Source organism: Rattus norvegicus, chromosome 13, assembly GCF_021556685.1.
Source record: "Rattus norvegicus strain SHRSP/BbbUtx chromosome 13, alternate assembly SHRSP_T2T, whole genome shotgun sequence".
Taxonomy (NCBI): Eukaryota; Metazoa; Chordata; class Mammalia; order Rodentia; family Muridae; genus Rattus; species Rattus norvegicus.
Genome location: NC_141546.1, coordinates 19,392,336 through 19,405,055, shown reverse-complemented (window position 1 = coordinate 19,405,055; position 12,720 = coordinate 19,392,336). Strand labels below are relative to the sequence as shown.

Below are 12,720 nucleotides of genomic sequence, written 5' to 3'. Positions count from 1 at the left end.
TAACACACAAAATATATGCCAGAAAAATTTCCAAGATTGGATGACAGCACATTTCAAAAGTGCTTGCTTTTTGATCATATGAACCATCGTTTAACATCCTACAGCCTACACTAAAATGGTGTGTTTGGGTGGTGCATACTTGTAACACAACTGATGGGTAGGCAGAGACAAAACTATTCCTAAGACTCGAGATATTTTAGTTAGTCTATTCTGTGAGATCCAGCATAATGAAAGGCTGTCTAAAATACAGCAAACAAAACACCAAGAATAGCACCAAGGTGGGTAATGTCACAGGATATCCTTTGGCTTTCTTATGCACAAACATAAATATACACAATATACATATGAACATGAACCTGGCACAAAAAAGAACACATACACACACACACACAAATAGACACACACACAATAACTATAATTATTAAATCCAAATATTATGCACTTGAGAATGAAAATAACAATGAGATAAATATACATTAATTTATTAATTATAAAAACACATTTCTCTATGCAAGAAATTGTTACATATACAAATTTTGGACTGTTATTCAGCCAAAATTTTATTACCTTTGTGAGTTATCCATTCCATTCATGAGTTCATCAAAAATTTAAGCAGATTACAGATGTATTAAACCATTAAGACAGTCATTTCTTCATTCTATTGCTTCATAATAGCAAACACAAAATCATTGATTTGATTATAAATTCATAATCATATTCCCTAAATGTATGCACTGAAGGTAATAAATATCACATTAATTTTCACAATATTTTATATATGAAATATTTTTAATATCCCTTTGTAGAGCACACTTCAAAATATGATATGTAATGCAATATGATTTTAGACAAGATATGTACATCATTTAATTTCTATTCATAATAAGCTATAAGGTCATATGTATCAAGAACAAGTAATAGTTATGACTTTGCCATTGCTCTATTGAGAATTACCCATGCTGTAATGACTATCAGCTGAAGCTCTCCAAAAGCAAAAGTCAAGATAGTAGCAGCCCTATACCTTTTTCCCTGAAGACTGAAGAGGAATACATGTAAAGATGGTGTACTTTGATTGCAAAGTTCAGTTCATTGTCACAATTTGAGTGATGTTTCTGACTCCTTTACTTGTAGATCATCCCTCTGTCAGGTAGCCTAGCTGAAGCAAATTCATCTCATTTGCTCAACTCTCTGATGCCTCTTCTGCTTTTGATTCTTGTTATTCATTGCTCCTAGATTACAAAGAACAAACAAAATGATCCACAACAACCTTCCTGTTAAATCAGTTCATCTGAGTTAACTGATCTTGGTTCCCTGAGAGAAGATTTTTTCCCATCTTAAGTGAAATATCACAGTCATGACATTAGAGGGTAGATTCTTCTTTGGGTCCTAAGTCTTCTTCAACACACAAGTTGTCCAACAGAAGTAAAATAATATTCAATCTGAAGTTTATGATTATATTATATCAGCTTTATTTTGCTACTGTTTCATAATACCTAAGAAGTTCAGGTTTTAAAACATGGCCAGTGTGATGGCATGATGGCAAATCGTGGTTTATAACTTGACATGCCTTGTTAAAATCAACCTCATTTAGATAATTGATTCATTTGAATTGGGTTATGGGCATATCTTTCAGACATTATCTTGATAGTTGATGCAGAAGGGTGCACACTACTATGGTAGATAAACCTCTAAAAAGGAAGGTTTGAGTTACATAAAAAAGCTAACTAAACAAGCTGGAGGAAATATCCACTAAGATACATTGCTGCATGGTTTCTGCTGCTTCAAGCTCCTGCTTTGAGTTTCTTCTTTAGGTTCCCAAGATAATGGAGTATACGTGATAAGAAGTAATAAACCCTTGACTCTCAAAGTTGCTTTTGGTCATTATGTTTATCATAGCAGCAGACAACTGGCTATTACAGAAGGCTCCTTGTTAAGGATGCTTATTGTTATGGCTGATGACCTGAGTTCTATCTGCAGAAATCAGTGACTCATACAACATACTTTACAACATATTATAAGAGGTAAGCTTTACTTTGTCTCACAGTTTTTGAAATCTCAGTACTTGATAAATTCTTCCCACAGATTTGGAGTTGTCAAAACAGTGGTTAATCACATAAAGGTATGCTATGGTGATGTTTGGTATCACAGGAGCCTGGAGCCATTAAAATAAAGGACATGTCTGACATATACTTATAAACTTTAAGGCTACTTTTTAAGTGATCTAACCTCAGTCACCATGTCCTGTTATATGATCTCCTTATTGCGTCAAAACAAGGATTTATGTTTAGTCACATGCGTCTGAATGAACTCTGCTTATCCAAAAATTGCATATTATAGGATAATATTAATGTCAATTCTTTTTTATAATTTTAGTAGCACATTCTAATTGTATATTAAAACATATTAAACACATCTTAATGACATTTGTGTACATGCGAATAATGTACTTCAATCATACTAGTCCTGTGAACATCTTCTTTTCAAATTGTTCTTCTACTATAGTGTGCATGGGGGCAGGGGGGATGGAGAGGGAGACAGAGAAAGAGAAAGCAAGAGCAAGAAAGAGAATACACTGAGTCATATCAGGGTTACTTACCAGACATGGGTAAGGGATTGTTTCACAAATGGATGTTCAAAATACCAAGGACAAGACCAAGAGAATATATCATCCCATTTCCCTTTCCTTTTCCCTTTCCCTAGGAACCATTAATGATATTTAACTCTCCTTGGAAGGGCAAGGCATAAAGAGTCTCTTCATGTTCTATGACATAACGTTCATAGGATCAGTTGTGTACAAATTTCTTGCAGATGATCATAGGTGTTGTGAATTAAAGAATGCAATGGCTATGTGAAGCAGGTATTTCACAGCACTACAACTCCTTCTTCTGTCTCTAATATTCTTTTCAGCACTATGTGAGAGAGAGAGAGAGAGAGAGAGACAGAGAGACAGAGAGACAGAGAGAGATAGAGAGAGACATTAATTTCATTTTTATTTGCATTAAGATATGACACAGATGTGTGCTTTAGAAAATATTTAAATATTTTTTAATATTTTTATTGGATAGGTCATGAATTTACATTTCAAATATCTTTCCCGTTCCCTGTTCACCCATTTCCCATACCACATCCAGCTGCTTCTGTGAGGATGCTACACCTCCCACCACTCCCGCCACACACCCTGGTATTACTTTACACTGGGAAAAGGAGCCTTCACAGGAGTAAGGGTTTCTCCCATTAATGACAGACAAAGCCGTCCTCTCCTACATATGTGACTGGAACCATGAGTTCCCAAATGTGTAGGCTTTGGTTGGTGGTTTAATCCATGGGAGAGATAGGGTTCAGTTGGTTGATATTGTTATTCTTCCTCTGGGGTTTAAAACCTCATCAGCTCTTCCAATAATTTCTCTAACTCCTGCATTGGTGTCCCCATGCTCAGTCTGAATGGTTAAGTGCAAGCATCTTAATCCATATCAGAAAGGTTCGGCAGAGCCTTTCAGGAGACATCCATATCAGACTCCTCTCAACAAGCATTTCTTAAAATCAGCAATAGTGACTGTGTTTGGTCCCTGCTATAGCCTGGATCCCCACGTGGGGAATCTCTGGATGGCCTTTCTCTCAGCCTTTCCTCCAAACTTGGTCCCTGTACTTCCTCCCATGTGTTTTTTGTTCCCCCTTCTAAGAAGGACTGGTGCATCCACATTTTCGTCTTTCTTCTGCTTGATCTTCATATGGTCTGTGAATAGTATCTTAAGTATTCCAAACTTTTGGTTAATATCCACTTATTCGTGTGTATATACCATGTGAGATTTTTGTTGTGACTGGGTTATCTCACTCAGTGATATTTTCTAGTTCTATCCATCTGCCCAAGAATTTCATGAAGTCATTGATTTTAGTAGCTGAGTAGTACTCCATTGTGTAAATGTATATTTTCTAGATCAATTCTTCTGCAAAAGGACATGTGATTTTTTTCAGATTCTGCCTATTACACAGAAGGCTGCTATGAACATGTTGAAGCATGTGTCCTGGTATATGTTGGACCATTTTTTGGGTATATGCCCAGGAGCAGTATAGCTGGTTCATCGGTTAGCACTACGTCTAATTTGCTGAGGAATCAGCAGACTGATTTTCAGAGTGGTTGTACCAGCTTGCAATCCCATCAACAATGGAGGAGTATTCCTCTTTCTCCACATCCTTGCCAGCAGCTGCTGTCACGTGAATTTTTGACCAAGCCATTCTAACTGGTCTGAGGTGGAATTTCAAGATCGTTTTGATATGTAGTTCCCTGATTACCAGGAATGTTGAACATTTCTTTAGGTGCTTCTCGGCCATTAGATATTCCTCAGTTGAAAATTAATCATTTAGCTCTGTACCCAATTTTTAACAGGATTATTTGGTTCTCTGTTGTCAACATTATTGAGTTATTTGTATATATTCGATGTTAGGCCATAATTGGATATAGTATTAGTAAACATCTTTTCCCAATCTGTTGGTTGCCACTTTGTCCTATTGACAGTGTCCTTTGACTTATAGATATTTTGCAATATATAAGGTCGCATTTGTCGATTCTAGATCTTATACCATAGGTCATTGGTGTTCTGTTCCGGAGAACTTTCCCTGTGCCCATGTGTTCTAGGTTCTTCCCAATTTCTCTTCTATTAGTTTGAGTGAATCTGGTTTTATGTGGAGTTCCTAAATCTACTTGGACTTGAGATTTGTACAAGGAGAAAAGAATGGATATATTTGCATTCTTGTACATGCTGCGCTCCACTTGAACTAGCACCATTTGTTGAAAATGCTGTCTCTTTTCTACTGGTGGATTTTAGCTCCTTTGTCAAAGATCAAGTGAACATAGGTGTGTGGGTTCATTTCTGGGTTTTCAATTCAATTCCCTTGATCTACCTCCTTGAATGTGTACTAATACCAGGCAGTTTTTATCATAACTGCTCTGTAATACACTTGAGGTCAGGAATGGGGATTCCCCCAGAAGTTCCTTTATTCTTGAGAATAATTTTTGCTATCCTGGGTTTTAGTTATTCCAAATATTGTAGTCTTCTCAGGTAACATCAATGTCTGTGTTTCTGTAAGTCAGAAATGAGGATCAGAACACTTCCTGAATTAGTAATGTTGCCTGCACTAAACCTATTGGCATGTGTTTAACCCCTGAGACTCACAAGGTGATAGGATAGAACTGACTTCCACAAGTTATTCACTGACATATACATATATGTATGTATATATATGCATATTTGCACAGAATAAACAAAACTTTTATGCATGTAAAATATTTTAAAAACCGTACCTATAGAATAATTTCTTTTTTTCTTTTTTACTGCTAAATAGTGCTACATTGCACGTGTGTTAAAGAAAATTGAGGAAAAGTCACCACGGTCACACTTTACACAGTAATTTTAAAAAGTCAGTCTCATTAATTGCCAGCACATGTTTTTATAACATGAAAAATATTACACTTCTGCTAAATGATTGCAGAAAGCTGATTGATGGATTACAATTGCAATTCTGGAAAATTGGAAGGTTTAATGCCCAGAGAGAAAAATTTGCTTGAATACAGTGTTTGAGGCATTATAAACCTGTGTTCCTGGGCCATTGTTATATACTCCAGGAATACCAAGTCTTGTATTCTTGCTGAGTTAACATTTGCTTACCATCTAGATCAAATATTTACCAAATAAACTGTTGGCAATGAATATAGTATGTTTGTTGGGTAAATTTGAATGTACATCTCTGGAGTCCTTTTGACAACATTAAGGAAGAACTTGAAAATATAGCATAAAGTACCTCTATCCATTTCCTACCAATATCTTCTGTAATTTAATTATTTAACAAAACTCTAATGTAGCTGTTATAAACAGTCTTTAAAAAAATAAGAAAACCATGATGAAGCGAGGTTGAGTGATATTGCCAAAGTCAAACAGAAAGTTGAAGATCCGAATGTTCCTTAAATCTAGACTTGGGGGATTTCCTCTGTTTCCAAAATAAAGGAAAACTTTGCATAAGTACACTGTTTTGGAACTTTCTTTCTGACTTTTAGTTTAGAAATTGAAAAAGAAGCAATATATTGAGACTTAAATTTAATTGTAATGCAATGTGGAGTCAGTGTACTTAAATAAAGAAATTTGAAAAGAAAAAATGAGATATATCTTGCTTAAAAATAACACATAAAAGCAAGGTAACTTTACCTTAAAGGTGTAGAGTTGTGTAATGTGTTTTTAATTTAGAGATTATTTTGCTTAATATTTTGAAATCTATTAAATAACAAGGATCACTGGAGCATCATTTATTAAAAACCAGAAAATAACAGCTAAAGAAGATTATTTTATTTCAATATATATCTCATGCTTTCTGAGATTCTTTTCCTCCTTAACAGTGGCATCACACATGGAAACCATTGGTAGGAGACAGAGTTCTGCAACAAGTGACTTCAACAAGATCATTACTGAGATTTTTAAAAGAGGCTTCTCTTTATATAGGACTGACTGTCATATATGAGCTTAATGCACTGCATTAAATGCATTGTTTAGAGATAGTTTGTTTAGAAGAGCCAGTGGTGAGAAATACACTACCAAAATTATGTTTTTTCCTACTTAGTTATATGACATGAAATAGTGCATGATAATTTATGGATTATAATGTGTTAATGGGCAATACAAATCATTATCATTAAGTTACTGAGAATTATTACACTAATATGGGCACTTTAAAATTCATCTCACTCTGCCTTTATTTTGTGGAACATGCTCAGTATGACTGAGATGAACACATTAGATTTGATTCAAGAATCCTGAACACATGTGATTTTTACTTAGCACTACACTGGAAAAATGCTAGAGAAGAAACAAAATGGAAAAACAGTATGTTGCCTCACCCTTTAAAAGTCAACAGCATGAAGATTGGAGAAATGACTTAGTGGCTAATCGGTTTGTCATATAATCACAGGAACCTGAGTTTAAATCCCAGTAACTCATTTTAATCTCAGGTGCAAGAACACAACTATGTAATCTCTATACTCCTACTATGAAATGAAACAGTCTTGCTGCCCATCTATGCTCATGTTCACATTTTGAACAGCAATAAGGGGATCCCCTTACCTCAAAACCAGGCAGGGGCTGAGAAAGGAAAGTCAATATAGTCCTGTGTCCTATATACATGAGCCCTAGTTCTCCCATGTATAAGCACACACACACACACACACACACACACACACACACACACACACCTACACAATCCACTGAGGGTGAGATCCAAAACAATGACTTGAAAAAGGGTAGGAGTAAAATTGAAACATGGGGCAGGTAACAAAGAAGTCTTTGAGAGTAGACCTAGATTTATGCAAGCAAACTTGACCTTCATTTACTATTGTACCTCAGCACCAGTCATATTTGAGAAACTAGTGCACTGGATACCACAGTTACAGGTTGAAGTACATTCACACTAAAGAGTCATAAGATGATGAAAGAGTCTTGTCTTTTGGAGTTCTTTCAACTTGCAGACTTTAGGAGAATTACATTTGTCTTTCATCAGTGTGGCTATTTCAATTTTCACCCAGTTTTGTGAATGTGTGAGGAAGAATTTCTAGAAGGACTTCCTCCCCAAAATTGTGAAATTCTGTGACTACCCACCAGAAACAGGTCCACTGCAACAGTGGTAGAGACTGATATCTTACTATTCTCTTCAGATGCAGTTCCCTTTATAAAAACCAAGAACAAGTGGGCAAATGGCACATTCTAGTTCTGTCTGGAAAGGTGCTGCTCTGCACCTTGTATTCATCATCCAGAAATTTAAGTTCCTATCAACCTTAGAGACAAAACACAGGAGATTGCATCATGTAGACCCTAGACATTGACTTCTGATTATCAGGTTTGAAGAAAGCAGTCTTCCCCCTGAGTTATCATGTGAGGGCCATGTTTTAGATTTGTATTTCTGTAGTCTCTTCTAAAATAACTTCTATACTTGGTGTGAAAAAAAGTGTAAATTAGTTTATTTGTATCTGGGTACCCAAATTTACACATAATACATTTTTCTTGAAATATTATTGAGACTAAGATAAATCAAATTATTATAGGGTGGTCATGGCACTTTCCCAGAAAACTATTTACTACCAGACATGGTATATAATATCCAGCAAGCTTACAGAGGCAATAGTCTCTGGAGAAATCCATGGCATTTGGCATCCCAATGTTAACAGCAAAGACACACGTGAAAAGGGAAGTATCGATTTATGTTTGGCTTTCAAGTATATTCTATTGAGATACATATGCATCATTAAACCAACACTGCAAGGGTTTGTTCATTCTGTCACTGTTGACTGTCTTGCAATTATGAAGTATAAAAATTCCAACCTTGTTCCTTTTTCATATATCTTTAATTAACATTACTTGTACTTTAAAATTAATTTTGAGATAATTTTATTAGTGTCTGCAAAGGATATAGCTTAATTTTTACAGGAAATCTGTAAAATTTTAATAAGTATTGTCTTATTTCAAAATATGTAATATTGTAGCAGAACTTTTCTCATAAATGTTGGGTATACAAATAATGAGATAGAGACTTATTAATATTTTAAACTTAGGCCTTAGATGATGAGTCTCTTGACTACTATATTACAATAATTCCAGCCTCTGCCCCACATGTGGCTAGGTTACTTCTCTACTCCATTGTGAATCTTTCGTTAACCTGATGGCTAAATGCCTATGTCTCAAAATATTTCTCAGAGTCCTTTTTTCCTCACAGACTTTTGCTTTCCCTTTCCTACCCAGCTATTGCTGCCAGATACACTACCAAGAAAACTAAAATCTGACGAGTGTTTAACTCTGCAAATAGAGAATTAACTGATAAATATACATTGATATATGTTTGCATAATGTATCCGAACATATTTTATTTTTTCTCCATAATAAATCAGCATGAAATGTACTTTAAGCATATTATATTTCCACTTATTTATGTAAGTAACTCCTGTGCCATAGTCATGTAATTAAGCAAAATAATTTCACTAGCTTATAAACTTAAATAAAAGTATGTGGAATTATACATTTGTTTTCTAGTCACTGCAAAAAGTGCTTTATTTTTGGTTACTAAGGAAAGCCATACAACAACTTAGAGATTCTTATTATTATGTGTCTCTAACCTGAAATTTTTAGAAATTGAAGGATCCTTTCAGTTTTGTTATATTTATTATACTTTTGAGGGGACACAGTTAAACACAGGGGAAAAACAGCCACTCAATTTCCTGACTACTTCATGTCCCAAGATATATTTCTTGCTTTCCAGTCTTCCTCCATGAACTGTCACAATGTACTTCTACTGTGAATTTAGAAATAAAGCAGAGCCATCTCTACTCTTACACTCCAAGCATGCATTCCTGTTTGTGCATTTCTAAAAGAGCTAATATTAAGGTTCCTAATAATAACATGGTTTCTTGATAATTTTATTAGATCCTCAAATTTCAAAATTATTCTGAATTACCCTCTGTTACCCAGGACTTAGCATACATAAGATACAGAAGTAAGAATTGTTGGAGAAAGAAATTATACAATGTATTCCCAAATAAGCTAAATTGAGACTAAAAGTTTGGTTTCTTTTATTGTCACTGACAATACGAATAATGCAATAAGACAATAAAGTATATTATTTCTGCCAATATGTTCAGAGCTACCTCTTCACTCACTATAGACATAATAAATGCCAAGTCTCCAATGTAATTCCACAATGTAATTCCTTCCACTGGGGTAGCTAACATTTAACCATGTTTGAAGACTAAAGGTTATTTAATGACAAAGTATTTTATAATACAGGAATGGATGCCAAGAAGTCATTTTAGTAAAGTGGGAATTTGCCGTTTAAGGAAAGTTAGAATCAGCACAATTTTGATCTGACAAATTAGAATACACAATTACTATTTTTTGTCTGGTATACATAATAATCAACAATATTTATTTTAATTGCATAATAGTCTATTAAATCATCCTCAGTAAGTGTGGTCTATCTTTCTATCGTACATTTCATGTGGGGCTGTAATTAATGCATGTTCTTATGCATTTATTTCCATCATTAACTGGGTTTCTTAGGAATTCTAATGATATATTGAATATCTGGATTCATGATCCACTATCAGTGCTTCGTAAGTACGTTGCCCCCCTCATTTCATGGAGGATAATGTGTTGAAATTGTATGTTTTTTTTTCATCAAGTTTCTCTAGCTCTTGTTAGAGAAACCTCTACCTTCTTGACTAAATTATCAGACTCTGAATAATTAGGCAAAAATGTAAATAAATAAATGATGGAATTGATGGTTCTATTCTGTGTTCCAAAATTATTATTGTCATGAAAATCCCACATCTTTAATGTAATTACCTGCTACATTGACTAATTTCTCATTTAAATTACGACTGAAATTTTTTCTTTCACAATTTCTTTAATTTTTTTTCATTTATTTTTATTTATGTCTGTCCTCTTTACCGAAGTGCCACATGTGGTGTGCATGTGTGTGTGTGTGTGTGTGTGTGTGTGTGTGTGTGTGTGTGCGCGCGCGCGTGTGTGTATGTTTGTATGTGTGTGTTTGTCTGTGTGCATGTGTTATGTGTGTGAAAAATAACTGGCACAGATATGTCCTCTTCTTTCATTACAGGTAACATAAGGATCAAATTCCAGTGGGAACCAAATGAGTGAAATCGCTGCTCAATTTTAAGAGCTTCCTGAGCAATTACTAAAGGTGTACTAAGAGTAGCAGCTTATGTTTCTGCATATGACTCCTTACTTCATACAGATTTTTTCTCTGGAAATTGTGAATATGCATCACTCATGAGGCTGGACAGGTAGTCAAATATGTGTGGGTGAGAATGAATATGTGGGCCAGAGGTCAAGCTAATGTTATCTATCATGTATGTTGAGGCAGAGAAACTCATTGAATTTGACATTTGCTAATTCTATGATGTCTAGCCAACAAGCCCCAGAAATTTATCTAACTCCCTTTTCCCAATGCTGAGAGTTAAAGATTGACTTACACATGCACACACAGACATAAACACACACAGAAATAGAGAGGGGGGGTGTCAGAGACAGGGGCAGGGGCAGGCGCAGGGACAGGGACAGGGATAGAGAAATTAGAAAATTTGGAGGATATATACAACCACCAAACCTAGACAATAATGATAAAGCCAAGAAGTGCATGCTGACAAGAGCCAGATATAGCTGTCTCCTGAGAGGCTCATCAGTGTGATTGCAACATCACATGGAGTGAAAGGAGATTAAGATTCTGCCCCAACAGTGGGTGTAACTGGGTTCCCTGGGATCCAGGAACAGAGGAATCCCCTTCAAACCAGAGGAACTGATTTCTTTCAGTTTGAATTTTCGCCAGGAACAGACCCAGAGGACTGGTTCCACACCCACCCCTATACCAGAGAAAGCTTAACACCCAAGTACTCTGACACATTCAGGATCACTGGAGATCTGAGACACCCAATATCAAAGTGGAGGTCACAACATCTGCCCCCAATAACCAGCAAAACTCGGACCCCCACAGGAACCAGGAAGGCAAAACCCCAACCCAGCCAGAGGCATGGGTTCATCAGGTTGCTTCTGTGCACAAAACAGACACAGAGATTTGTCTCCCCAACAACTCCTAAAATATCCAGAGAAAGACTGAGTCCCAGGAGCTCTGAGACAGCAGGATCTCAGGATCCCTGTATCTCAGAATCACAGGATCAAAGAGGCAGTTGGACTCCCAGGAGTGCTGGCAAAACCAGACTCACAAAAGGGACAGGATCCAGTCAGAGACAGCAAGGGAAGATAGCTCTAGAAATAAACAAATGGCAAGAGTCAAGCACACGACCATAGCAACAGAAACCAAAGCTATTGAAAATTCAGAATCCGGTTCTCTTACTTCAGCAAACCATGGATATACCAATAATCCTAAAGAGCAAGACTTAGATCTAAAATCCCATTTCATGAGTGACAGATGACTTTAAGAAGGACATAAGTAACTCACTTAAAGAATTATTCGAAAACACAGGGAAATAAGTAGAAGCCCTTAATTAGGAAACAAATAAAATCAAAGAAGTGAAGGAATTGAACAAAACCATCTATGATCTATAATGGAAATAGAAACATTTTTTAAAAACCATAAAGGGAGACACACATAGAGACAAAAATTATTAGGAAGAGACATGGAGTCACAAATGCAAGACTCACCAGAAGAATACAAGAGACAGAAGAAAGAATCTCAGGCATAGAAAATATCATAGAAGACATTGACACAACAGTCATAGAAAATTTTAAAAAAGGAGAAACCTCTTAATTCAAATCCTTCATGAAATCCGATGAAAAAAAGCAAACCTAACAATAATAGAATAATAACTATATAAAAGAGCATATATTCCCAATTCAAAGAGAATATATATACCTTCCATAACTGAAAGAAAGAGATGATGATTTGCATACAAGAAGCCTACAGAACACTAAACAGATGGGACCAGAAAAGAAAGTCCACCTGAAACATAATAATCAAACACCAAGTGCACACAACAATGAAAAAGTTTTGAAAGAAATAAGAGAAAAAGTTCAAGTAACATATAAAGAGAGACCCAGCAGAATTACACCAGACTTCTCAACAGAGAGTCTAAAAGTTAGAAGTTCTTGGGCAGATGTCATACAGACAGACCTGAAGAGAACAAAAATGCCTGCCCTGACTACTCTACCCTGTGAA

The 12,720-nt window shown here is 35.6% G+C and overlaps 1 long non-coding RNA gene across 1 annotated transcript in view; it reads right to left on the bottom strand.

The window, feature by feature from the left end:
• Positions 1 to 466: 466 nt before the first annotated feature.
• LOC148001540 (uncharacterized) overlaps positions 467 to 12,720 on the bottom strand; it is a 254,543-nt gene continuing 242,289 nt past the window's right edge. The window contains exon 3 of the long non-coding RNA XR_015635437.1: positions 467 to 1,229. This is a non-coding gene — a long non-coding RNA (uncharacterized LOC148001540). The remainder of the gene's footprint in view (positions 1,230 to 12,720) is intronic.